The sequence below is a fragment of the Callospermophilus lateralis genome, unplaced genomic scaffold (assembly GCF_048772815.1).
Source record: "Callospermophilus lateralis isolate mCalLat2 unplaced genomic scaffold, mCalLat2.hap1 Scaffold_137, whole genome shotgun sequence".
NCBI classification, from domain to species: domain Eukaryota; kingdom Metazoa; phylum Chordata; class Mammalia; order Rodentia; family Sciuridae; genus Callospermophilus; species Callospermophilus lateralis.
This window is the reverse complement of record NW_027512527.1, coordinates 2,917,406-2,940,702: the sequence shown is the minus strand read 5'-3', so window position 1 is coordinate 2,940,702 and position 23,297 is coordinate 2,917,406. Positions and strand designations below refer to the sequence as shown.

The following is a 23,297-nucleotide window of genomic DNA, read 5'->3' as shown; positions in this document are numbered from 1 at the left end:
GTTTTATGTTTAAGAATATCAGGCAAGGAAGTGGGGTAAAAAGCAATACTGATTAAAGAGCGTAAAGTCAGTTATACAAGATGAAGAAGCTCTGAGATCTCCTGTACAACAGTGTGCCTCTAGTTAATAATACTGCATTGTCTTTTAAGAGTATAGATCTATTGTTAGGTGTTCATACAATGATAAAATAGTATGTTAAAAAACAATTTAATTGAGGCTGGGGATGTGGCTCAAGTGGTAGCGCACTCACCTGGCATGCGTGCGACCCCGGGTTCGATCCTCAGCACCACATACAAACAAAGATGTTGTGTCCGCCGAAAACTAAAAAATAAATATTAAAAATTCTCTCTCTCTCAAAAAAAATTTAATTGCATTTAGGGCTGGGATTATGGCTCAGTGGTAGAGCTCTTACCTAGCATGTGTGAGTCACCAGGTTCAATCAGAAGGAAGGAAAGAAGGAAGAAAGGAAGTTTAAAAAATACTTTCTTTAAAAAATAAGAATTTAATTGTATTTAAAAACATGATGATTTTATAGATATACATCATATACCTATTGATATGTTGTATTGGATGTGTGTGTGTGTTTGTGTGTGTGTATGTATTTTCTTGGCTGAATATATATATATATATATTATTTAAAATATTTACTTAAAATATATAAATATATATATGTATTTGTATATATTAATAATTATAGAGAGAGGGAAAGAGCTTACATGCCCACATTCCAAGTCTTTAGAACATATTCTATTTTAATGCTGTTTTTTTAAAAGAGAGAGAGGGAGAGAGAAAGAGAGAGAGAGAGAGAGAGAGAATTTCAATATTTATTTTTCAGTTTTTGGTGTACACAACATCTTTGTTTGTATGTGGTGCTGAGGATCGAACCCAGGCCACACGCATGCCAGGCAAGTGCGCTACCACTTGAGTCACATCCCCAGCCCCAAAATTTTAATGCTTTTTATAAGATACCTCCAAGGCAAGTAAGATGAGAAGTTTCAGCCTTAACCTAACAGATGGGAAAATGAAAACAAAGGGTAGTGACATTATGTATATCAGAAACAGACTGAAAAGAAAGAAATTGTTTTCAAACTGGGAAAATAACTTCTCTCTGGCTACAGGAAAAAGAAAAACAGCACCCTCAGCAGCGCCCCGGGATCCCCTTCCAGCTGTCCATAAGGCTGTGAGACGCTCCTGTGGGGCCTGCTAAGGATTGGGGTGGCTCACAGCTGTTCTCCCCTCCGCTTTCCATGTTCACTGTCACACATGTCCTCAGCACATGATGAATCCCTGGGGCCTCTCCTGAGCCGGATGGGCACAGTACCGTTTAGAGATGAAGGCTACACATGCCTTGGGTCATGCAGACATGGTGCCCATCCTGGATCCACCAGCAGAATTCCAGTTCTACACTCTGGGCAAGCTGCTGTACCTCACTAAGCCTGCATTTCCTCTCCTGTAAAACCTTAACGGTGAAATCTTGGTCTTATAGGATGGTTCTGATGCTTAAAGGAGACAAAACATAGAAATTACTCAGCAGAGTGCCCAAAGCGTAATAAGAAACTGTTAACTCTGAGAGAGTAGTCTTAACTACCACAGATCAGAGCAGGAACTGTATTTCAACCCCTCGACTCTCAGGCCATTGTTCCCTGCCAAACCGTAAGCACCATGACTCTGTCGAGAGCCAACAGGCACTCAAAAAATATGATTTTTTTAAAAAAGATAGAAGCCTCAGTTGTCAGCAGATGGTGATAATATCAACATAACTGGAAAAAAAGCTCATAGAATAGAAAAAAGAGGGGGGAAGCCACAGAAACAAAAAGTATGCTAATAAAGTGTGGTGCCCAAAGATGGAACCTTAGCCTATCTCAAAGGTGGCTCCTTTCAGACTCACTGCTAGTATACAGCCCCATGTCTCACCAGATAGTGAATTCCTCCAACCCCTGCTTGTTCCAATGGCCAGGATTCGTAAGTGGTTCTATCTATAGGGAGGAAAATGAAATAAACCACACATATACTTTCTTAATTGGGGCTGCCATAGCAAAATACCACAAACTGAGGGGGCTTAAAGGACAATTGTTTTCTCACAGCTCTGGAGGTAAAGTCATATGAGGGTCCAGTATGGTCAGGTTCTGATTAGGGTTTTCTTCCTAGCTTGCAGACAGGGGCCTTCTCACTATGTCCTCACGTGGGGTAGGAAGTGAGCTCTTTGTCTTCCTCACTTCTTCTCTTCTTAGAAGGGCGTTTATGAATTCATCTAACCCTAATTACCTCCCTAAATCCTGATACTTCATAACACAATCATACTGGAAGTTAGGGCTCCAACCTACAAATTTGGAGGTTGGGGGTCACAGCATACAGGCTAAAACAGGCACCAGACAATGTCTTGTGAAGGATATCTTGTCACTAACAAATGGGAATCCTGTTCTTACATGTCAATTCTGTGACTTTATTCTGAGTCCCTGACTTTTGTGCCATTAAAATCAAGCCTCAGCCTGCAGACCTCAAGAGGCCAGGAGGACAAACTTCAGTAAGGTAGAGGCCTCTTGGCGAAAACTTCTCCAGCCAATGACATGCTACTTTAATAGCACAGGTAACAGGATTTTTTTTTTATGGTACTGGGGATTGAACCCAGGGGCACTACCACTGAGCTACATACCTAGCCCTTTTTTATTTTTTATTTTGAGACAGGATCTCACTAAGTTGTTGAGGCTGGCTTTGAATTCTCAATCTTCCTGCTTTAGCCTCCTGAGCCACTGGGATTACAGGCATGTGCCACCATGCCTAGCTGGGTAACGGAAGTTCTAAAAGGTGGTGGAAACTAAAAAAATCAGAAAAGGAAAAGAAAGGCATTTTTTTTCAAAGGCATAAAAATCCTCAAGTATAAATCAAAACCACAATCAGATGCCACTTATACTCACTAGATAGGTTAGAATTAAGAGGCAGATAACAAGAGTTGACAAGGATGTGAAGAAACTGGAAACCTCATACCCTGCTGGTAGGAATACAAAATGGCATAAGCACTTTGGAAAATATTTTGGCAGTTTCTTAAAAGTTCAACATAGTTATCACACAACCTAGTGCTACAGTCTGAATGTTGGTTCTCTTTCCACAATTGGAATCCCAATCCTTAAAAGGCTATGAGGTAGGGCCTTTGGGAGGTGATTAGATCAAGGGGAGGAGACCTCATGAATGGGATTAGTGCCCTTATAAAAGGGGCCCTAGAGAGCTCCTTGGTTTTCCTACCATAGAAGGACACAGAAAGAAAATGCCATCTATAAACCAGGAAATGATCTCTCATGGGAACATTGTATCTGCCTTGATCTTGGGCTTCCCAACCACCATAACTGTCAGAAATAAATTACTGTTGTTTACCAGCCATCCAATCTATAGCATTTGGTTATAGTAGCCTAAATGGACTAACAATTTCAGCAATTCCACTCTTAGCTCTACACTCACCAAAAGTCCATACTTCCACAAAAACACTTGTAGGCAAATGTTCATAGTTGCATTCTTCCTAAAAGCCCAAAGATGGAAACAACTCAAATGCCCATCAAATGATGAATGGATAAATAAAACGTGACATGTCCATGTAACAGACAATGGGACAACAGAAAGACATGAAGAACTGACTTGACAACACAGGTGAATACTAAAAACATCACACTGAGTGAATGACTAGGTGAAGGAAGGCCACAATGGAACACATGGTGTGATTCCATTTTTGTGAAATATTCAAAAGAGTCCACACTCTCCAAAAAGAAAGTAGATTTTTGGTTGCCTAAGCTGGGAGGGTTTACTGATGAAGGGTAAAGAAACTTGGGACTATTTTCTGTGGTAATGGCAATGTTCTAAAATTGATTGAGAGTTACGGATACATAACTCTGAAAATACTAAAAGCCACACTAGCCTCAAGCAAGCCTCCTCTTGTTCTAGTCTCTCAAGTAGCTGGGGCTTTAAGCATACACCACTGTGCCCATATGTGAACTATATTTTAATAAAGTTATTTAAAAAAAACTATCTCTATTTTGCATGGAAAACCTATCGTTAAAAATAACACCAATTTATCAGATCCCTAGCATAAGTCAAATATGGTTCCAAGCAACTTTCCTGTACTATCTCATTTGTTTCTCGTAACAATTTTATGAGGTAGGTAGCAACAATGAAAAATGGCCCAAGTATTCCTTTAAATGCCTCCTATCTCACAATTTAGCTATATGAAAAAGCTGACTCAAGATGCAGAGAGACACTGATAAAACCTAAGCTGACTCCATGCTGAAAGGGTACAACACTTAAAGAAAAGCAGGAGAGATGGAGGAAAATAATGATCCCCAGAATTCCATCCCATGCAACTTCACAGACCCAAAAGAGGTCACAATGCACAGAGAGGACTTCCTTTCTAAAAGTAGCAGTCCTATGTGAAAACACCCAGTAGGGCTGATGGCTTAAAACCAATTGCACAATAGAGGATAAAGAAAGCAGTTTCAATGGGGAGGAGATGAAAGCTTTATTCTTTGTCCCCAGATTCATTTCCTCTATTTTATTCCTCAAAAGTATGATTGATAGAATTATAAAACTAACATATGTACCTTGCAAAAGTGTTTTTCAGGAAATTCCAAAAGTATAAAGTAAATGACAACTATAACCCACATCAGCATTTTGGTGTTGGTCAACAGTCAATGTCAAGTGCTATGTTAAGTCAGATTGGATTAAGAACATCTAATAGCAAACACACAGAACAAAATATGGGGCAAAGTGAGAAAAAAATACATGCCATAAAAACTGATTCTAAAATTTCAAATATGGCTGTGGAGTAAGCAGGCTCAAAAAATTCTGGGTGAAAAAATGGGACAGCTCAGAGAAGGGAAAGAGCCTGCCCAAACCCCGCTTTAACAAAGGTGGTCATAGCAGAGAGCGGCAAATTCTGATCTCTACCAGGAGGGTGCCTGACTAAGGCCATCATCTCTAAACACCAGCAGCAATTCCCACCAGGGCAGCACAGAGCAGAGGAAGGAAAGAGAACAAGCAATGACACAGCAAGCTCAGGTTTCCAAAAGAGTGGCAGTCCTCAGGGTGAAAGAAAGCCACAGTGCTGGGCACTGGTACTCTCAGGAATAGAGCACTTCTCATGCAGTGAATACCATGGCAGCAAGTGCCAGAGGATAAGCAATATCTGTGGACAAAGGCTGGCTCCTCTTCCTTGATGGCAAAGCTAGAAAGCTGAGCATCAGCCCTGTGTCATGAAAACGGGGCTGTTTCAAAGACCATGGAAGAAGTCCGGGTTGCAGGTGAGACTAATGAGCCTCATTTGGAAGGCCTTTGAGACACTGGAGGTGCTTGCCATGGCAGCTATTTGCCATGAAACCCAGGACATAAATGCCAGCTCCTAGTAATGTCTACCAGGCACCTAGGCTGCCCTGTAGTGGCCCAGGCAGTTTGTCTCTGTCTGGCCAATTCCAACCATTTTCCCACCTTACACAGTAGCACCAAAGCCCAGGGCTGCATTTCAAGTTCAATGATGTTATAATTTTTAATTCTTCTGAATTAACTCCTGCTAAATTAATTGTGGATTCAGCTAATTACCATAAAAAGTGCTTTTTTTGTTTTTTGTTTTTTTAGGGAGGGGAGGCATATACTGGGAATTGAATCCAGGAGTAGTGCTCTACCACTGTGATACATCCCCAGGCCTTTCTTTTTCTTTTTTTTTTTTTTTTTTTCATTTTTCTCACAAATTGCTTAGGGCTTCACTAAGTTGCTGAGACTGGCCTCAAAGTGGAGATCCTCCTGCCTCAGCCTCCTGAGTCACTGAGATTATAGGCATGCACCACCATGCCCATTAGGAAAAGCTAGTTCAAAAGGGAAGAATGAGAAACTGGTAAAACCAAGACCTACAAATGATCATTTGGAGAGATAGTGTCGCATAGTGGTAAGAAGCAAACTTCAGGGCCATCAAGAGCTGGGTTTAAAGCCCAGTTCTATCCATTACTAGCCATGAACCTTCAAGAACAATACTTACCTTCTCTATTGGGTATTAACACCTTTAAGCCAGAGCCCAGCATGATACATGGCATAAATCAGGTGCTCAGTGAATGGTTATTACTAGAATCTTAATAAGGGTTACCAAAAGTTTACATAACTTCAAGGGATCCTATAGTTCAATCTTTCATCTTGCAATTTTTTTTATTAGAGCTTTATAGTTACACATGGTATTTGGGTTCAACCCAACAAACTTATTCATTCTGCAATTCTTTAATGAGTACCTACTACATGCTAGGGATTAGTCTAGGGCCTGGGAATAAGATAGATAAAAGAAGATTTTTGCTCTGGTGACTTTAAAGTGTTATGAGGAGCTGGACAAACAAATTTACCAATGCATAAGTGAAGTTCAGGTAATTAGATCTGTAACAGAAAAAAGTACAGTTGTGCAAAAAAAATAGAAAGAAAGAAGAAAAAAAGAATATAGGTGGTGAGAGGTAAGGTAAGAACTAGTTGATCAATTATGATGCTGTACTTCTTAGTCACCTGAGTTCTAGGAGTGTGAATCTGGGTTCCTTTCCAAAACATAAATGAGAGTCTTCTCATTCCCAATCAAAATTCTGGCAATATATTTCCCAAAAGAAATACAAATGCCCAAGAAGCATATGGGAATTTATTCAACTAGATTGGTAACTAAAGAAATGCATGTTAACATGAGGAATTCAATTTTCCACCTCGACAACTGGCAAATTCAAAAAGAATTATAACACTTGGTGCTGGCAAAGGTGAGTAAACAGACACCCTCAGCTGCTGCTAGTGAGAACATAAGTTAGAATGATATTTTTGGAGCATATTTTAACTCTGCTTGTCAATATTATGGTAGCCTAAACTTTGACCTCAAATTCTAGTACCAGATCCTAAAGAAATAAGAAAAGCATTAAAATACAAATGTATAAAGACAGTTATTTGGGGTTGTTTATAACACCAAGACATTGGAAATAACCCACTTCTTTAGTAGAAATATCCTGAAACAAAATAGACTAAATCCATAGATACCACATAGCTATCAAAAAATAAAAACCTCTATTTATTCTAAGGTGGAAGATGCTCAAAATACAGGAGAAAAACCACTTTGATGAACATCTCTATGTTAATACATACACACACGTATATATATACACATGCATGTGTGTATGTGTGTATATATATATTATATGTGTATATATACACATATATATGTGTATATATACATATTTAAAGATGTATGACCATGTGCTTGTATGTGTATGCATACATGTTACATATAAAGACCTTAGCTATAGTTTTCCCTGGGATGCTCTGTAACTAGTGAGTTTTAATACATTCTTTGTACCTTTATGAATTGCCTCAACTTTCTATAATATTATGAATTACTTTAACTTGCCACACACAAATCACATTTCTTTGAAGGGGAGTGAGATTAAGAAATCAAGGAACAACGTTTGTCACCTCCACTACTTACTCCCCCCCACACAATGTCCCCAAGTCAAAGCAACTTTGTAAGCATGCAAAAGTGTCTGCTTCAAATTTAAATTTTTTTTCTTGGTAAGTTCTTTTATTCTGTGCTCTTCAGAAGCAAAACAAAAATAATGGGGACAGATAATATCACACCACTTTAGTACAACAAATTAAAACATTTCCCAAACTCTAAGGATGGAAAATTATTCATCTAACATTTCTGAGCATATATTGAAGTCACATTCAGTGCCAGGCTTCATCTTAACCACAAAGCATCTGGCCACTGCCATAACTCTCCTCCCCTTTCACAGAAGGGAGAGCTGAGGTTTCAAAAGATTAATAAATTAGTGAAAGACAGAGCTGGTGAGAGACAGCATAGCCCTCATGGAGGACTCTTCTTGAGGACTGTATCAGTTTTCCAGAACAATCTTAATAGCACCACAAACTTGGTGGCTTAAAGAGAACTTCATTGTCTTATAGTTCTGGAAGCTGGAAGTTTGAAATCAAGGTGTCATTAGAGTCACACTCATTTTTGATTCCTTGGCTTATAAATGCACCACTCCAATCTCTGCCTGCATCTCACATAGCTGTCAACTCTGTGTGTCTCTCTTATCTCTTCTCTTGGGGCTACTAGTCACACTGGGTTAGAGCCACCCTCATAGAGCATGACCTCATCTTAATTTCATGACATCTGCAAAGGCCGTATTTCTAAATACAATCACATTCTGTAGTGCTGCAGGTTAGAACTTCAACATATCTTTTGGGGGGACATAGTTTAATTATTAATGAGACCAAGTCTACACTCCATCCTCTAATTCCCCGCCCATAATGCACAACCAGTTAGTGTCATGTCTGCACCGTGGCAGGTTTCACATGTCTTTTGGTGGATCAAAGGCTTTTGCCAGTTGGAGACCATTCCCTTCTACCCTTCAGGTAAGACAAAATCCAAACTATTTAAGGTAAATGAGCTCATGTCCTGCCATAAAGGCTCTACCTTCTGCCTCAGATCTCACTAGTCATTGAGGGCAGCTCTGAAGTTATTTATTCTTCTAGTTCAGGTTCTGCTCTTGAGCTAAAACACATTGAAGAGCTTTATAAAGCTAAGAGCACTAGAGAGATGTAGGGTAAATGGGATTTGCTTCCCCCAGAGTCTTTGATTTAGGGCCAGATCAAACACCCCATGAGAAGTCAGAGAGACTGATACTATTTTAATATGGTTCTTGGTATAAATCATTGCCTTTGCAGTCCATTTAGATTAGGCACCAGAAGCAAATTACCAATACATCATTCTCTTGACTGAATTGGTTACTTTTCTTTTTAAGTTTTGGACTTGTTTCCAAAAGCAGAAAGGGCACTGCGGAAGTCAGTCATCAAAAGGCGATCATCAAGCAATCCTGTCAACGGGTAGTTTTGAGGCCGAGGAGTTTGGATCAGCAAATTGGAAAAGAAAACAGAGCAAGTTCCCTGGGTAAGAACCAGGGTACCTCATTTATTTCATATGAGAAGACACACAAAGAATTTATGCGTCTCTAAGAGCATCCATTCCAGAGCTCTCAAACTCGCTTTCCAGCGTGCTAGAAATGCCATCTGCAGGTACATTTGAAACAGAAGATCATCATCTCCGGCTGTGTGGCTGACTCTGTTGCAGAATAAGTAAGCCTGGAAAGGTGAGCAACGCCTTCCATCTGCCTCCACCCCTCTGTCTCAATGAGCTGACAGATCACCCAAAGAGACAGCTGGGGAAAGGGCGTCTTCATGGGACCCCACCTGTGCTGCAACCATATGCAAAATGTCAGAGGCTCCCAAAGAGCATCAAGCTGTACCATCTGTGGCAAGCATCCCGATGGCCCTGGCAGCTGACAGCAGCAGGAGGCTGTCCTTCCTGTGGCCTTACATGGTACATGGGGCTGAGAATGGCTAAGAAGACAGGCGTAAAATTCCCTGTGTCATTCAACCTTGCCAAGTTCCTGGTACACTAATTTCTCCCCACACTCTCCACCTGCAGCATCACCCTGCTTCTCTCAATATCTTCCTCTCATTTCCAGGTTTTCTATGCTTTTTTTTTGATATTTTTTTTTTTGATATTTTATTTTCTCCCAGTGCTGGGGATGGAACCCAGTGCCTTAGGAAGGCTAAGCAAGTGCTCTACCAAGGAACTAAAGCCCAGCCCCATATTTTTGATTTATTAAAACTCTGTTTAAAAAATATACACTGAGGGCTGGGGATGTGGCTCAAGTGGTAGCGCGCTCGCCTGGCATGCGTGCGGCCCAGGTTCGATCCTCAGCACCACATACAAACAAAGATGTTGTGTCGGCCGAAAACTAAAATAAATAAATAAATAAATAAATAAAATAAAAAGTATACATTGAAAGTGATCTATCTAAAGAAGCATTCGTTGTCCACTACATTAGCATCTAACCACACATGACTATTTAAATTCTTTAAAGTTAAAAATCCAGTTCCCCCATGGGTATAGCCATATGTGACAAGCTCAATGGCCACATGTGGCTAGTGGCTCTGACTGTACGGCACAGATATAGAGCATGTCCACATCATAGTCTATTGGATAGCTTTGGTCTAAAGGACATAAAGAGAACATCTCCTTTCTGCCTCTGTCCCCAGTCCCTCTGCTAGAGGGAAGGCGATCCTGCTGCCAGTCTCCTTTGTGTCCCTGCAGGGATCTTTTATATGCCTGAGCAAGCATGCATGACTATGAACCCTTTATTTTAAAACCAGTGAGAAAAGACCACATATACTACTTTTCACCATGCTTTCTTTACTTAATGAACCTTGGTGTTCACAATGTAAGTATACAAATACTGCTTCATTCTTTTGAGTGGCTGCATAGCAATTCACTGGCACAGGGCCAATGCTACCACCCTGTCCCTGTCCCCAGGTTCTCTATACTCCCTCCTCCAGCATGGCCCTAAACCTTCCCACCAAGCAGTCTCCTCATACCCCAATCTCCACACCTTCGAGCTCTGTTCTGATTGTTCTCTTTACCTTCCTGCCCTGGTGATAACCTGGTTTTTCACTGAGGAAGCTATTGTTCCTACCTTCAAAGAAGAGACAGTTTTTCTCTTGCTCACTTTCAAAGTCTCTTTCTCCAGACATCAATTTCAAACCATTTCTCCAGCTTGCTTCCGCAACACTGCCTGTTGCCATCCAACTCAACCACTCAGTATACCTCCTTTATTTCATTATCTCCAACCTCCTGGCCCGCCTTCATTTACTAATGATGGTAGTACCTGTTTTACTGCTTGTATCTGCTCCCCAAATTGGAAACACTCCTGTTAACTTCCATTCCAGATGAAGCATCCATCCAACTCCTGGCCTCACTCAAACCTCTGACCTTTTATGACCACCCTAACTCAGCCACACTCTCATCCTGAATCTATACCAATGAAACACCTACGAATTCTTGGCTTTTAACTTCTCATTCTCAGATTAGCATTCCCCTCCCACACACACCAACCATATTTATTTATTTATTTATTTAGTACCAGGAATTGAACCCAGGGACACTTAACCACTAAGCCACATCCTCAGTGCTCCCTTTCTAAATTTTTTTTTTATTTAGAGGCAGAGTCTCTCTAAGTGGCCTGGGGCCTTGCCATTTTCCTGAGGCTAACTTTGAACCTTCAATCTTCCTGCTTCAGCCTCACAAGTCACTGGGATTACAGATGTATGTCACTACACTTGGCTCTACACCAACCATTCTTGACCTCATAGGGACTTCTAATCTATGAGGACTGTTCATTAACCTTGTCATTGTCATCCCATCCCTCCTGGCCCAGTTTGGATATTCTGGTCTATTTGATGACTCCTTCCCTTGCACATCTACGTGATTCCATTGCTCTTCCATCTATTATACTCATGTTGAAAACTCAGACCATGAGAAAACCTGATTCTCCATCTGTCCCATACCCGTTATTCACAGAAAAGTGACTGACAAAATTTGGAGCTTGAATAACTAGTAAATGGGATTATAAAATGGTGCAAGTGCTGTGGTAAACAGAATGGAAGTTCCTCAAAAATTTTAAGATATGACTTCCATGTGATTCAGGAATGCCACTTCTGGATATATATCCAAAAGAACTGAAAGCAAGTTCTCAAAGAGATATTTGCACACCCATTCATGGCAGCATTATCCCAATAAACAAGAGGTGGAAGCAATATAAATACCTATCAATGAATGAATGGATACACAAAATATGCTATATACGTACAGTGGAATATTATTCAATCTTTAGAGAAAGAAATTGTGTCACACAATGAAAGATGGATGAGCCTTGAAGACAGTGTACAAATTAAAATAAGCTGGTCACAAAAATCAAAGACTTCATGACCCCTTTATGAGGCATCTAGCATCGTCAAAGTCATAGAACCAGAAAGTGACTGCTGTTACAGAAGTGTTCAATGGGCATAGAATTTCAGTTTTGCAAAATAAAATAGGTCTGGGTATCTGTTTCACAACAATGTGAATAAAATTAATACAACTGAACTGCACACTTAAAAATGGCAAAGGGGAGGGAGAGGAGGGGAGGGGTTATGGGGATAGGAAAGATGGTGGAATGAGATAGACATCATTACCCTAAGTACATGTATGACTGCACATATGGTATAAAGCTATATCATATACAACCAGAGAAAAGAAAAGTTGTGCTGCAATGTGTATAATGACCCCAAAATGCATTCTGCTGTCATATATATCTAAAGAATAAATAAATAATGTTTTTAAAAATGTTAAAAATGGTTAAGAGGAAATTTTATGCTTTTTTATATTTTAATTTTTTATTTGTTCTAACTAATTATACATGGCAGCAGAATGGATTTCGATTCATTGCACACAAATGGAGCACAACTTTTCATTTATGTGGGGTTTTTAAACAAAAAAAACCCCATTTTAATGCAATAAATCAATTGGGGTTACCCTTCTGTGGTGGTGCAGAAGTGGTATCTCTCTTCCTCTAGCATCAAACACCCCAGCACATGCATAGTCAGGACAGTCAACAGAAAGCAAGATCAAAAAAAGTTTCTATTCTCTTTGCATTGGAAATTCAAACTCATTCAGTGGCTTTGAGTCCAGAACAGAAAAATAAGAAAGCTTAACCAAGGCCCACTTGGATATTTCCATTTCCATCTAATAATCTTCTCTAGCAACATCATGAAAACAAATGATTTTTCTAGTTATGCTGCTCATAATTCATTTATGCTCATTAATATGCAAACATCAGTTTCTCAGCTGGCAGTGATTTCATGAATTTTTAACTTACATGAGATAAGCCAGAGATTAAAACTTTAAAGCCAACAATACAGAAGACTGTGAATATAATTTTAATTCCTAGATTAGAAATCTCCAAGTGCATTCATTGGCATCTTCTAACGAACAACCACCTAGGAATTATAAAAGCATCATCTCTGAATTCTGACTTTAGAATAATAATATAGACTTTCTGCAATGGTGTTTGTTTGGGTATCATTAAAAACAGTGAAACCAAAGATATTTCTTGTCATTAAACTTGATCTGGGCAAACTTTACAGAGAAACTGACTCTCACAGAAAAGCCACAATAGCTGGGTATGGTGGTAGACAACTATAATCCCATTTTCTCAGGAGCCTGAGGCAGGAGGATTACAATTTTGTGAGACCCTGTCTCAAAAATAAAATTAAAAAGGGACGGGGTATATTTCAGAGATGAACACTTCCTGGGTGTAATCCTCAACACAGAGGGGGAAAAAAGGAAAAAATCTACAATAATTTATGACTATAACCAATAAACATGAAAATTATCTGGGCCAAAAGAAAATCAGAAAAAAAGGCAAATTAGAAAAGAGAAATTGGGACACTCTGAACTCAATTCCTTCTGGAACTGTAAATCAAATTCTTGATTAACTCTAAAATAAGAAAGAATAGGCAGAGAGAAGAGTTCTCTACTTAAAATCATTCTCATTTTTCCTATATATAGAAATAGAATGCAAGACACATAATTTTCAACACCTAGAAACCATATTTAAAAATAAACAGAAGAAAAAGTAGTTCTAATAGTTTAGTCCAATATATCTAAAGTATTCTCATACTAACATGTAATGCAATCAATATTCTCAATATTAATAAAACTTTCACATTCTTTTTTTCTTCCTATCTTGGGAATTTAGTAGGTATTTTACATTTCCAACACATCTCAGTTTGGACAAGCCACAGATCAAGTGCTAAAATATTGCATTAGTGGTAAGAATATTAGATAGTGCAACTATAGTACCAAAGATTATATGTTCTTCTGTCAAGACAGTGGCTAGTTCTTGAAATCCAAGAATTTCCCTAGATAATGCTATGGAGACTTCTTTTACTAAATTTTTCAAATACCCACATAACAGATTGGGTAGAAGCATTAGCTGCTCCTTCAGATAGACCAGTGTTAATACAATTTTGATCATTTCAGAACCGCTGCTTGTAATTTTACAAAATTAATTTGGTACTTACAATTGTTTTCTTGTTTTTTTTTCAGCCACAAATTAATGCACTTTTTAAAATTAACTTTCTCTAAAATGATCCATGATATCACAAACTCAATACTTAATATTTGTTAAAAGAGCTAATACACATAAAAAGTATTTAACACATAAAAGAAGTTTCTGTGTACTACCCAAAACCAACAATAAAGTAAACTAAAATTCATTAGTGAATTCATTATGGTGTCATCTTTGAATTTTCCATTAGACAAATTCAATCTCGAGTACATTACTGTCTGCATCTCCTGGCATCAAAGAGACCTCTCAACCTTTGAATGTTAAGAGTACAGCTTACCATCCCATTCAAGAGTACCTTCTAGAAACCAATAGAGTAGAGAAAAGGGATTGAGAGGAAGAGAAGAGGGCAGGGTATGGGGGAGTACTGGGAATAAAATCTACCAAATTATGCCATGCCTATATACAAATATACCACAATCAATACCACTTTTAAATATAATTAGATTATAATAATAATGGAAGAGAGATCAATTGAGTAAAGCAAGTAGATCAGAGGCAGGAAGGAGGGAAGGGAAAGGGAAGGTACTTGGAAATGAGATCGACCAAATAAGGTCATATGCATGTACAAAAATGTCATAATGAATCTCATTGTTATGTAAGATTATAATGCAACAAAAAAATAAATTAATTTTAAAAAATACCTTTTCTCCAGGCACTATCATAAATCTCAGCAGGGAGGCATTTTCTCACTTGTGTTGAACCATTCAAAAGCTGCAGAGGCAGGGCAAAACTCTTGCCCTGATACACACACATGCTCACACACATACATATAAACACACAAAAATTAATATATTTATGTACATGCATGTGTATGTATTCATCACAATGCATAGAGAAGGAATTATTTCCTGCTTTTCCAGATGAGGGAATGCAGTGTTGAGATAGCAAGTACTGATTCTCAAAACCCAAAATCTGACTCTGGGGGTTTGCAGGGTGAAGCTCGGTGGTAGAGTACTTGCCAAGCATGTGTGTGGTCCTGGGAAAGAAAAAGGAGGGGAAAGAGAGGGATGGAGCAAGAGAGGGAGGGAGGGAGGAAGAAATGAAGGAAAGACAGACAGACAAGCAAATAAATATTCACTCCAGACTGAAAAGCAGGGAACAGAGAATTAAACAGATACACTCCATCTTTTTAACCATCCCAGGAGAGACTTTTCACGTGGTTAAAAATCACATCAGGTGCCTTCAAAGGCAGTCTGAGGACTTTCTCAATGCATGCCCTCAGAGTTCTGTAGTCTGCAAAAAAGATAAGAATCCACTTACATGTACTCTCTATGAGCAGAGTGTACCGCAGCCGCATTGCTATAACGCCACAGGACAATCGCTGATGACAGGACATCCAGGATGGCGTCAAACTAGAAGAAAGAGACATGACTTTAGTGGTTTTTCCAGAGTTAATGGGGCATGGCTATGAAGACACAGGATAACTATCCTGTGATTCAGAATATCTGAATGAGTGATTCGAAGCACTGTTTTTTAGACACTTTGATGCAGCCATTCAAGATCTTCATCGTAAAATCTTGGGAGACTGGAGACTCAGTACCCAAGTGCTGACCTGGTAGCAGCATCAGAGCCCCTGTGTTATTGGTGGGATCTGCTGCCACATCCCCTGACTCTTAGCACTCTGGAAATGTGGGACAGGGGTACACTGTTCTAGAAGATGTGGCCCTCATTTCCCCAAGGCCAGCAAGATAATTTCAACATTTTCCCGCATATCCCAAGCCAAAGATCTTGGGTAAGGATTCTTTTACTGGCTGTCAATGGAACTGCTTTACCTGGGTTCAGGGGTAAGGATAGGAGTCACCTAGAGGCTCCAGGAACTACACCAACACTTCAATATTGCATACAAAATTCAGCACTGTGTTTGAATAAGAGAAATGCAGAGAGAGAGAAAAATGGATGGAAGGAGAGGGTGTTCAGGGAAAAGGTGAGGTCTTGCTAAAGTAAAGGAAGAAAGTGTGTGTGTATATATGTGGTGTGTGTGTGCAGTGATGCGCATTATTCTCGACAATCCACATCCTTCTTCAGATTCTGAAAAGAATCTGCATACCCGCCAAACATTAAATTCTTAACAACAAAGGGCAGAAGTGGGTTTAGGAACATGCACACATACCCGCAGGAACAGGAAACCCTACCTCTATGCAGAAGGGATGTGAAATGAGCTCTTTTGTGAGTCATCACACCATGTCACACTACTCATCCAGAAAACTACAAGCACTGACACTTGAAGGGGCATGGGGAATTGTTATCCAATGCTTCAAAATATTAACCCTAATCCTGTAAAAAGAGACCTGCTTTCTCTGACCAACTTCCCTCAGGGGGCAGGCTGAGAATTCAGGCAGTCCTAGTTGGGCTACAGACTGGCTTATCCCAACGTGAGTAGTATCAATCCTAACTCTCAAACAGCTCTGTCGACACCAGCAAATGCATCACTCCAGTACAGGCCAGGTCTACACACAACCTGGAAGAGAAAAAAGAACTGAGATTCCTAAAACACCCTCTCAACTAACTACTTTGTTAAAAATGTGGTTCCCTCCCAGCTGTGCTGGAGAAATATAGTCTCATTGCAGTTTAATTCTACTGAATTATAATTTTTATAGAAGCTGTTTCCATAAAAGGTGTGTTACCCATTCCAATCACCCTCTTATTTGAGGGCTTAGGGTGAGACTCATGAGCTTAGAAAAATCGTGCAAAATTTCATGAAAGTACATTTCAGATTACTTACTGCAAACCCAAAAGCAGAGGTGCTGTACCTCATAATGGAGACAGCTAAAAAGAAAGAAAATATTATTCAGAATATTTTAAAACCTCATAGACAATTTCTCTCACTTGTGTGTATATCAATACATTTGATACAGCCTTTTAAACAGTGAAAAAGCTCCAAGAGAATAAAAGTAAAAATTAACTGTCCTTGTAAAAATCTGAGAATTTAAAAAAAATTGAGAGTGAAAGATTTCCAAACTCTACCTGCAAGAACTTCCCTCCCCAGCATGTTCAGAAGCACCCAATAGCCAACTTCAGGATAAGCGTGCTTAAGTAGTTGTCAATCAAATGACTTCAGAGACTTTGAGAATTTAGAAAGTAGTGTTGGGGAACTGGAAAATATGCTAAACTTTCAAAGTGAAACTTCAACCATCCAAACTCCTCCCATAATAAGGTAATTATTATCTAGTGATCTAATGATACCTAATGTGCACATTATTGCTAACATACAAAAAAATTTTTTTTTTGCCCACTGGAGTTTAATAGATATCAACACAGCTGTTTTTTTTTTTTTTTAAAGTGACAAGTGATCTCAGATTAAACAATAGATGTCTGCAGTTACTTAAAACATTTTATCCATATTCAAAAATTAGAGGTACAAGTTAATTGGGTGGCACATTTGTCTAATTATATTTTGTGTCAAAGCAGAGGCAAGCTTCAAAAACTATCCTCAATTTGACTCAATAAAGGCAGTCATAAAACAAAAGCCATATTCAACAAGCAACACCCACCCTTCAAGGAATGCAACCACCTCTGGGTCAGTAAAGCTTGGAAGCAGCTGGATCCTGAGCCTAGGAATTGCAAGAGAGCACAGGTGGGAGGCAGGCACAGAGGTCAGCACCTATATGGACTTCCATTCACCCCAATGTCCCTTTCTGGGGATCTATTTGCCATCCAACCCTCAAAAACGGACTCCAGAAAGTCAACTGCTTAAGCATTGTGCTGTGTACCCCTGCTCCCAGCCACAAAGGGGTCACTGGACCCAAAGTGGAGCAAACATACTCCATTTTCTGTGATTTAATGATTGCTACTACAAGACAGCCTCGTCGGTCAATTTATGTAGTTACAATTGAATTTTAAACACTGGAGCTTTCATCAACCCTTGTTTGCTATAAAAAGACTGAGGAGCAGAAAGACAAGCCTGGGGTACAATCAGTAATGGAGACTAAAACTAGGGTTCCTAATGTTTCTTAGTCCTCCCTGCAACTCAGCCACACTCCAGGGCTCAAACTATGAGTGGACAACGACCAACTAAACCCCTCACCTTTCTGTCTTTGTCAGGAATAGCTCCTGGTGTTCCTGCTGTTGCTCTTACTAGTTCAGGGAGGGTCTAGAGCCATCTGTGCAGTGCCATTCTCAGCAATGCAGTACTACAAGACAGTAGTTGGGTGGTATAAAAGGCTACTGGGCCTTCCCAAAGAGCATTAATTCCAGGACCCTGTCAACATGTGTATAAGAGGTAGCTGATCCCCGGCAGCACTGTCCTGAGCATGGGAGAAATGCCCTATGAAACTGGCTTACAGTAAGTGCTCAGTCATTGTTAACTAAACTGAACAAAATTCCATCATAAAAGTCACAGAGGGTATTTGGGTTTTCCCTTTATGGTCTGTTTTTAAAACATCTCAGCTGTGCTTTATTGTCAGCACAACTGATAAGAAAGATCCCTACTAAGATCTTGCACAGACATTATCTAAATGGGATTCAAAGAGAGGTGTCAGTCCAGAGCTCCCACTCTGTCTCCACTTGTGCTCTCCAGCCTGGGCACCAAGGACAACACACAAATAAAACAGAGCTCCCCTCACCTGTCATCACAGATCACCTGTTTTGTAAGTGGTAAGCCATGATTTTAAAATATCTGTATCTGAGCAATTTGTTTATACTAGACATTTATATAGTAGTCCACAGATTTCAAAAAGGTGGACGCTTACATAATTATAGTGAAATATGTAAGAAACTTATTTCATAAATCAGAAATCAAAGGACATGCCACTAAACAGCCAACTCCTTGACTCTAGGGGAGCTCAATGTCCATGATTTTGAACACTCTAAATTATACTGGAGAGTTCTGCTGTGAGAATTATACCTGCCCAGTAGATGGATAACTGAAGCACAATGGAATATTAATATTCCTCTGTCCCCCGTGTATCATGGAAAATGCAAGAGTCCTTAAAAGATATGTATCATTTCCTTATAAATTGCCTCCATCTAATTTCTTTAATGACATGGAAAAGGAGAAATGCCAAAAAATTGCATGTGGAATCAAGAGTACACTGAAGGGCCCTTCACACAGCCTTGGCTCTGACGACTTCCCCATGTGGCCAGGTCCCCAGGTTTGCTGTTAAATAACAGCAAATAGTCATTAGCACAGGATTCAAATTGAAGAGTTCAGATGGCCTTTGAAGAATTTATGAAGAGTATCAAGTAATAACTTCATTTTCTTTGCTCCACAATTCATCACAATACATCCTAATTCTGGGTTATAAATAATCTCAACAGACAAACAAAGTCAGATTGATTTAAACAGTTCTGTTCTGTAAGACTGCAGGGTAATCCATGGGGCATTTTGTTTTTGTTGTTGTTGTTGTTGGGGAGCAGTGCTGGGGGCTCATATCCAGGGCCTCTTGTATGCTAGTTAAGTGCTGTACAATTGAACTATATCCCCACCCCCATGGGGTGCTGAGATATTTCCAGCTTCCCACATGCTACAAATGAGTTTCACCTGGGCCAGGAAGATCACCCAAGGCACATATGACTGAGCATAGCCAAAAGCCATCATGGGGCCAACAAAGTTCAACATTGCCCATAAGGCAGGTGTTAGGTTCAACAGTGGACGACAGACATGGGACCTGTCAACCTTAAATAATAATGCTGCAAACTGGCAAGGTCAACAAAGAGAAGGGAAACCAGGAAACAGTGAAGCAGAGTTCTCCAGTGAAGGCTGTTCTTATCAAGATAGGGCCCACAGAGCCCACAGAAGTGATAATGATATCACCAAGGCCTTCACTATATAGGTCCAGGTCCTGTTTAATACACCCTGCAGCTGTTCTGGAATGAAGCCCTTGATATCAGCAACCTATCTTTATCTGGATAGTACTATTGCCAGAATTCCTTAGAGGAATCTCCAAGAATGTTTTTGATATTCACAATAGAACCTGTCTCCATGCCTCATAATTTGAACATGCACCTAGGCTAGTGACCACCAAGAGCATACAAGGCATGCTATTATAGGTTGGGGAACCTCATTCAATTCCCCAGCGAGCTGTGGCCTGGGCTTCCTCCTCTGCAGCTTTGCCATTGTTAGGCTGGAATTACAAAAATATAAATACATTCTTACCATGCATTGGGGTCCTTTCTCTTCCCCTCCCTTTCCGCTTCTCACTTTGGTATCAGGGATTGAACCCAGGGGCACCAAATCCCCAGCCCTTATTATTTTTCATTTTGAGACAGGGCCTAACTCAGTTGCTGAAGCTGGCCTTGAACTTGCAATCCTCCTGCATTGTCTCCCTAGCTGCTGGGATTACAGGGGTGTGTCACCATTCCCAGCCATCCCAGCTTTTCCTTTTTACTCAGAGTCTTTTAAATGTTCATAGTTATAATTTTTGGTGCCCTGCCCAACATCCAATCCTTCTCCTGGTGGGAGCATAGCAATTCTCATCTGGGGACCTGCACCCGCCCTACTCGAAGTGATATGGATAGGACGACATTTTGCCCACTCTGGTATATCCCATTAACTTGTCCCATGTACAAATTGAATGATTCAAAGCTGTCTAAATTTGATTTGAGGCAATAAGAATCTCTCCCAATTTTGTCAAAAATTTTGGGAAGAGGATGACTAAGAGACAATTACATAGCTTATAAGACAAAACCAAGAGCCATAGGTGGTGAATTTGACATAAATGGGTAAAGACTGCCTCAGAATGAAACCAACACAGAGGAAAAGGAAATTAAAGATCAGAGACAGATGAAAGCCCCAAGGACATCAACTGAACCTCTGCAATCAGCCTTGTTGGAAATCTAACCCTCTATTCCTCAAATAGCCTCACTCAATAATTCCTCAAATACATCATCCAATGATTATTTCATTTTATTAAGCCAGTTGTTGAGTTTCTATGACTTGCAGCCAAATGAATCTTAATACAATATAATTTGACCTAATAATCCCATGTCCAAGAATTTCTTTTAATGCCTAAAAAATGCTTTATATTCAAAATATTCATAGCAGGTTCATATAATTTATAATAGCAAAACGCTAGATATGATGTAAATATCCAGCAGTATGGCAATGGTTCATGTATGGTCTATTCAAAGAATGGGCTACACATAGCTTAAATTGTATACAAAAGTTAATGCTTATAGTGGCATATTCAGCAAAATAATGAAGTTGATAATAAACAGACAGGTAGTATGTTGGGTGCCATACTTCCAGGTTGCTATGGGAAATGATGGGTCTTTTGGGACAGGGAATTCTGGCTAGTGCAGGTGAAAACTGAGCGAGGAGATCAGAAGAAGCTTTGCTGAAATTTAAGCAAAGACAAAGGAGAAGGGAGTCAGCCATGTAGTTATCTAGAGAAAGAACCTTGCAGATAATGGAAAGATAATGCAAAGACCCTGAGATAGCCCTCATGACCTCTGACTTGTCAGGTGCTCTAAGATGAAAGAGAACAGAAAGGCAGTTATGGGAGATTATTAGGATAAGATACAAAATGATGTGATATAACTAAATCTACAGCTGTGCCTTAAAAATGCACCGAAAACCAGGGGGCAGGAAATTCCCTCAAATGATAACAGTGGGTAATCTTAGATAGAAAGGTTTGAATAGATGCTTTTCTTTTCTACTTTTTGTATTTTCCAAATTTCCTATAGCCATCATATTTGACCATTCAAATTGGAAAAAAAATAGTTTTATTTGCAGGAAAAAAAGTTATCCAACTCATAACAATACAACCCGAGGTCTAAAATAAAAATAGCAAAAATCAGAATTTTGATGGGCCTCCGGGAGTAGGTGCACTGTGTGCTTCGTGAATGCTTCTGGCTGATAGGAAAGTACATTACCATACACATCTTCATCACATCTAAATTTCTAAAATCCATCTTCCTAGTCAAATGGCCTCCACAGTCAGGGAGCTAATGACCTGAACAGTTCAGGGGAGTGTGGTGGAGGGCCAGGCAAGCCAAGGTGTGGAACATAAGCAAAATGTCACTCCCAATCTGTGAGACATGGGAAGAGTTTCTCAGGTAGGAACATAAGTGAGTTTGAATGATGACTTCACAGCTATTTTTAGTGTATGAAGATTTATTAAGCTTCACAATTTTGATCTGTGACTCTTCTCTGGGTCTTTAATTTTTTATATGATATGTGCAAATTATTTTTTATAAAGCTCTTAGACTTTTTTGGTAATTTCATTAAAAGTCAAGAAACAGATGGCAAATTGAATAAAGAAGAAGATTAATTCCATTTCTACCTATGACAACAGTAGAAATAAAAGGAAATTTTAAATGCTGAGTGTTGGTGAAAGTATGGGGATGCAGTATCTTTTCTGTAGAGAAATCTCTTCATAAGACAAATTAGAAATATTTATCAAAATGTAGCATACACATTCTTTGCACTCAGCAATTATACTTTAAGAAATATATTCTGTACTTTTGTTGGCACAGATGCCAAAAGAAACATTCAAGTATGTTTATTATAGATACATAAAAGCAAAATATTAAATCACTCCATTGATAAAGGCAGTGCTTTAATGAAGTAGTACATATCCATACCTCAGAGGTTATTAAGCTCTTGAAAAAGATAGACGTGTAATGCGCAAAATATAGTAAGTGAGCAAAGCAAGATCATTAGTAATTGTCAAAGCTCATATGTGTGGGTACATGGGTGTTCATGGAAATAAAATTATATAAATAAAATTTTAGAGAAGCTACAAAAAAAAAAACTGGGGGTGATGATTACTTTAAAGGAAAGGGAATAAGAGTGCAAGGTTGAAAGGATGTTCTCATTCCACTTCATAACCTATTGTATGCTTTGGATTCTCTTCCTGTGTATGTTGTACATGTACCTGCATGGATTTCCAAGGTGAAAATACAAGTCCATGCACCACAACCAAATAAAGCAGCCTAACCATGGGTCAGGGCACCGGCAATCAGCTTCTATGGAGTTGCTTGCCAACACAGACAAATTTTATTTGGCCAAAAATAGCTTGTACAGATAGGGATTTAAGTGGCTGACATCTTAGACTACCTAGGTCTGCTATCAATTTATAGGATTACAAATCAAATATGTTTTTCAATATCCACAAAGTAAAATTAAAATAGTCAGGAATTTCCCAAAATTAAAATCCCTAGGAGAACACCTTTCTCCTTTTGCAATAAAACTTTTCTTCCTAGTTGAGGACAATGTTAGTGGAGAATCAAGGAGGAGGAGAGAGAGGGACAAATGCAAATATTTTCAATTATATTACTGTCCAGGACATTTGATGAGGAGATATAAAACCCAGACAATATTCTGCAGTGACTAGGAAGGTCAGATCTCCATTTGGCTAC

At 39.3% G+C, this 23,297-nt stretch overlaps 1 pseudogene; it reads right to left on the bottom strand.

The window, feature by feature from the left end:
• The window catches only part of LOC143640213 (transmembrane protein 163-like), a 192,469-nt pseudogene that overhangs the window by 52,251 nt on the left and 116,921 nt on the right, over positions 1 to 23,297 (bottom strand).